The sequence below is a fragment of the Leucopleurus acutus genome (genome assembly GCF_964270905.1).
Source record: "Leucopleurus acutus genome assembly, chromosome: 6".
NCBI lineage: Eukaryota > Metazoa > Chordata > Mammalia > Artiodactyla > Delphinidae > Leucopleurus > Leucopleurus acutus.
The window spans coordinates 12,991,692-12,997,758 of record NC_139149.1 but is presented as its reverse complement, the minus strand read 5'-3'; positions in this window follow the sequence as shown (position 1 = coordinate 12,997,758).

Genomic DNA, 6,067 nt, shown 5'->3' with positions numbered 1-6,067 from the left:
CTCCTGGGGGACACAGCCTGGAGCCTGACCCCAGGCCCAGTGACCTTGCAGGTCATGCGATGTGGGGTTCCCTCGACCTGCCTCCCCTGTTGTCAAAATAAAGGTAAGTGATAGCCAAGACTACAAAAAAAAATGTGCTTCTACTGTAAATAAAATAGATAAATGACAAGGACCTACTGTATAGCATAGGGAACTATACTTAATACTTTGTAATAACCTATAAGGGAAAAAATCTGAAAAAGAATATATATATATATGTATAACTGAATCACTTTGCTGTACACCTGAAACTAACAGAGTACTGTAAATCAACTATACTTCAATTTGAAAAAATGTGCTTAATGTACAGTCAAGAAACATCTGCTGAGCGATTCCTGCATGCCAGGCTCTGTTTTGGGCCATTCTGCTTTGATTTCAGCACTTTTCTAACAAGTGGTGTTCCCGAGGCCAGCTGTCTACAAAGGCAACTCAGTAAACCCAGCTGCATGGTGTGATTCAAGGTGCAGAGAAAGGCATCTTCTTTTTACCAAACAACAACAACAACAACAAAAACAAAACCAAACTCTCCTAAACAACAAAACATTCTAAAAACAACAGAAATGTCTCAGTGTGTCCTGAGGGGAAAGTGGGGAATTTTAAGGAATCCCTTGGGTCTGAGATGAGTTTTGTATGGACTTCACCCTTCTGGCTGGTGCTCACTGGCAGCTGGGTGGTCTCCTGGTCCAGGATATGCCTTTTTAAAATATTGTTTTCCATTATGGTTTACTACAGGATATTGAATATAGTTCCCGGTGCTATGCAACAGGACCTTGTTGTTTATCCATCCTATATATACTAGTTTGCATCTGCTCATCCCAAACTCCCAATTCACCCCTCCCCCACAAGAGGGAACTTACATCTTACTCTTTTTGTGTATAAAACGCAAACATGTATACAGCACGTGAACAGACAGTGTACCTTTGCTGTTCAATGCCATGTCATGCCCTGTATATCTGGACAAAACCATAATCTGAAAAGATACCTGCACCCCAATCTTCATAGCAGCACTATAAGCAAGACATGGAAGCAACCTAAATGTCCAACAACAGGTGAATGGATAAAGAAGATGTGGCACATATATACAATGGAAAACTACTCAGCCATAAGAAAGAAGGAAATAATGCCATTTGCAGCAACATGGATGGACCTAGAGATTATCATACTAAGTGAAAAAAGTCAGAAAGAGAAAGATAAAAACCATATGGTTTCACTTACATGTGGAATCTAAAATATGACACAAACGAACCTACCTATAAAACAGAAACGGACTCACAGACATAGAAAACAATCTTATGGTTACCAAAGGGGAAAGGTGGAGAGTGATAAGTTAGGACTTTGGGATGAACATATACACACTACTATATATAAAATAGATAACCAACAAGGACCTCCTGTATAGCACCGGGAACTCTACTCAGTATCTTGTAATACCCTATAATGGAAAAGAATCTGAAAAACAATACATATATATATATATATACACACACACATATATATGTGTATATATATATACACACACACACACACATATATATGTATATATATAAACTGAATCACTTTGCTGTACACCTGAAGCTGTGTGGCTTGAGGGATTTCAGTTCCCTGACCAGGGATTGAACCTGGGCACTCGGCTCTGAGAGAGCGGAGTCCTAAGCACTGGACCACCAGGGAATTCCGGGATATATTTTGAATCAATAAGTGATACAATTTTTTTGGACAGATTGGATGGGAGCGTGAGGTAAAGATGGGTCAAGGATGACTCCAGGAAACTGACTGGGAAACTGGAAGGATGGAGCTGGGACAGATCAGGACACAGCATCAGGCATGGAATTTGAGGTGTCCACAGCACCGCCAAGTAGAGGTACTTTGCAGAGAGCTACAGAGGGGAGTCTGGAGTTGGGGGAGAGGGCACGGCTGGGGAGTGAGCTTGAAGGGCTTGTTTCAAGCCCTGAGTCTGGATGAGGACCCTCAGGAAGAGAAGAGTGCTGAGTCCCGGGTGCTCCAGCCTTGAGAGCCTGGAAGAGGAGAAACCGCAAAGCAAGCCAAGAGTGGATTGGGTAGGGGGGGACCGGAGGACTGACGTCATACAAGCAGAGCAAAGAAAGAGCTTTCAGGAGGAAGGAGGGGGAAAGCGAGGTAAACACCGAGGAGAGCGCGGTTTAAGGAGGGGGCTGAGAATTGGCTCTCATATGGGGACATAGGGTGCTCACGGTGGCGGGGGGGGGGGGGGGGGGGGGGGGGAGGCGGGGTTTGACGAGAGCTCTTTTGGTGGAAAGCTGATGGGAATGGCTGAAAGCAGACCCTCCAGTGAGGAATCTGGAGGCAGTGAGTGCTGCAACTTTTCCCAGGAATTTTAGCGTAAAAAAGGAGCAGAAAACTGGGAAGGTAGAATTAACATTAGGCTATGCACCCAAATGTCAACAATTGCACCCCTGGGATGATGAATGTGCTTCTTAAAAAATTTGTTGTGACTTAAAAAATAATTCCTATATTAAACATGTTAATTTTGAACAAAAACGTTCTAAAATCAACATTGGCGTTTGTACGATTTCTTGATAGCCAAACCCTCTAATCAGCTCAGTTCTTAAACAGAGAACTGGGGGTTGGGAGCCCCCCCATGGATGTTTTCAAATTTCCCTTAAAAATGGGGTGGTCTTATCTTTTTACCTGGGCTGAGGCACAATATTGAATTTCTCCTTAAAGTACTAGGATCCATTTTATGCTGACCTGTGTCTAGAACAGACCTGAACATATTGATCTTACCCCCTGTCAGGGAAGGGCTTTTAAAAGGATCTTCTTACCTTTCAGTCTTTTAACATGAAAGTCAAGGGGAACGTCCCTATGTCAGGATTATTCCCATGTGACCTGTATTTAGGAAAGTATGTGGGGCAGCCACTGTTTTTACTTGAGAGGTGATTATTAACAGTGATAAAATAGTAATAGCTACTATTCACTGAGTGTTCACGGGGCCCAGATAACATGTGAAGAGCTTTATCTACACTTGTTCATACAATCAGCACAGTAAACCTATGAGTTAGATATTCTTGTTATGTCCCTTTTCATGACTAAAGCAGCTAAAACTCAGAGATCATATATCTGGTAGGGTCAGATTTGCCTGATCAAAGTTCAAGCCCCAGCCCACTCTCAGGAGTGTACAAAACTGGGTGAAAACTCCCTTCCCCTTGTCCAGGCCCTGCTACCTATGGCTAGGTGGAAGCAGTGCAGTGGGGCCCCCATTGGGATAACCTCTTGGAAGTTTTCAATCAAGAGTTTGGAATGAACAAATATGGATTTTCTTACTGAAGGAAGAGTTTTTCTACCTTCTGAACTTAAAAACTAGTCAAGAAAAGTGAGCAGTAATGTCTGTAACCCTGGCCTGTGATAGGGTTTCAGCAAATCCAGTCTCTGGTGTCACTGTGAGGGGGTCAAACCCCCATTTATCTATGTCAGAGGGAGTTGCATCTTAGCAATGGGAGAAAATGTCTTAAAACAAACTCCTTCAAAAAAGGAAAAACCCCAAAAAACAACACACAAAAAACAAACAAAAAACCCAAAAAACAAAACAAAACAAAAACAAACAGAAAACCAAAAACAAAAGAAAACAAAACTCCTTCAGGTTGTGTATTCAAAAATTACTCCTCTGGTAATTTTATTCCCCAAATAAAAGACCCTCATACTGTTGAGTTCCATTAAAAAATGTCCCTTGTGAACCCTCCTACGCTGTTGGTGGGAATGTAACTTGGTGCAGCCACTATGGAAAACAGTGTGGAGGTTCCTCAGAAAACTAAAAATAGAGCTACCATATGATCCAGCAATCCCACTCCTGGGCAAATATCCAGACAAAACTCTAATCCAAAAATATACCTGCACTTCTACGTTCATAGCAGCACTGTTCACAATAGCCAGGACATGGAAACAACCTAAATATCCATTGACAGCTGAATGGATAAAGAAGATGTGGTACCTATATACAATGGAATACTATTCAGCCATTAAAAAGTATGAAATGATGCCATTTGCAGCAACATGGATGGACGTAGAGATTATCATACTAAGTGAAGTAAGTCAGACAAAGACAAATATCATATGATATTACTTATATGTGGAATCTAAAATATGACATAAATAAACTTATCTATGAAACAGAAACAGACTCACAGACATAGAGAACAGACCTGTGATTGCCAAGGAGAGGGATAGACTGGGAGTTTGGGATTAGCAGATGCAAACTATTATATATAGAATGGATAAACAACAAGACTCTACTGTATCGCAGAGAGAACTATACTCAGGATCCTATGATAAACCATAATGGAAAAGAATATTAAAAAAAAAGAATGCATATATATATGTATAACTGAATCACTTTGCTGTACAGCAGAAATTAACACAACATTGTAAATCAACTATACTTCAATAAAAAAGAAAAAATGTCCCTTGTTATTACATGGGTTTGACTGTTTTGCCAGCCAGTGACATCCTTATAAAGTGTAAAAATTTTGTACAGTAAGTTCAATAAATAGAATAGATATTTCCCCTAGTCCCCCCTTTACGAAGCGGGATGATAGCATCCCTCACAATTTGGAGCTAATGTAAGCATTCAGCACATTGACTGGCCATAATAAAGGCTCGGGTAAATGTTAGCTGACATTAATAATAAATTCGTACTAGATGACTGACATAATTAGCATATCAAACACTGGCCTAAGCATCACATGCTGCTTCTTGAGCTGAAATACCTTCTTTGTAGGCAAATTGTGCTTGGGAGATGCTTAATAGTTTTCTTCTCTTAAGTAGGTACATCTTTCCCCCATAATTTGATTTACTCTGTAAGATGAGCCCAGTCAGTTATTTGGTCCCTTCGATGGAGGCATCAGTTTTGTATACCTAAATTCATACGGATTCAACATTAGTGGAGAAAATCTGAGTTGACCAAAGGTGCTGTCGGTTGCAGACTGCAAATATATTCAGGTGTATAGAGGAAGCAGAGTTTCTTTATGTTGTCCATAAATGCAGTTTTCCTCTAAATTAACTTTTAAGTTCTTCTAGGTTTAAAATAGTCCAACCTGATTAATTCATTAGATAACATATTCAAATCTTTAGTCTCCCATATTCTCTTCAAGGTGGCGTTTGGTATCCTGCCGTGAAGGAAGACATCTTGGATCCCTGCCCCTCACCTGAGGCCCACATCCCTTCCACTCCCCACCATCACCTGCCTGTAGGTCTCCTGTCCCCAGGATTCCCTGGGCCAGTAGGGGTGGTTTTCCCTTCCTTTTCTGGTTGGATCTCCTTCCCTTACAGAAAAATGCTGGTCTGAAGTCTCCCAGGCCTGGTTCCTGAAGTGTCAAATAGATTCTAAAGAAATGTACTCAGCCATAAAAAAGAATGAAATAATTCCATTTGCAGTGACATGGATGGACCTAGAGATTGTCATACTGAGTGAAGTAAGTCAGAGGAAGACAAATGTCATATGATATCACTTATATGTGGAATCTAAAAAAATGGTACAAATGAACCTATTTACAAAATAGAAATAGAGTCACAGATGTAGAAAACAAACTTATGGTTACCAAAGGGGAAAGAGGGGGAGTGATAAATTGAGAGATTGGGATTGACATATACACACTACTATACATAAAATAGATAAATAATAAGAACATACCGTATAGCACAGAGAACTCTACTCAGTACTCTGTATTGACCTATATGGGAAAAGAATCTAAACAAGAGTGGATATATGTATATGTATAACTGATTCACCTTGCTGTACAGCAGAAACTAACACAACATTGTAAGTCAACTATACTCCAATAAAAATTAATTAAAACAAAAGAAATGTAGCAAATCCTTTCTCTCTTTTTTTTGGGGGGGGTATTTTTTTTTAATTCAAACAGAAAGTCACAAAACTTATAATCATCCTCATCAGTTCACTCAGTCCCATGTAATTAGTTTTTTTTCATCTTGATCTTTTGTTAGCATTTTTATGAATTCATCAGTTTTCCATTAGAGTTCTGAAAATGCTTATTCA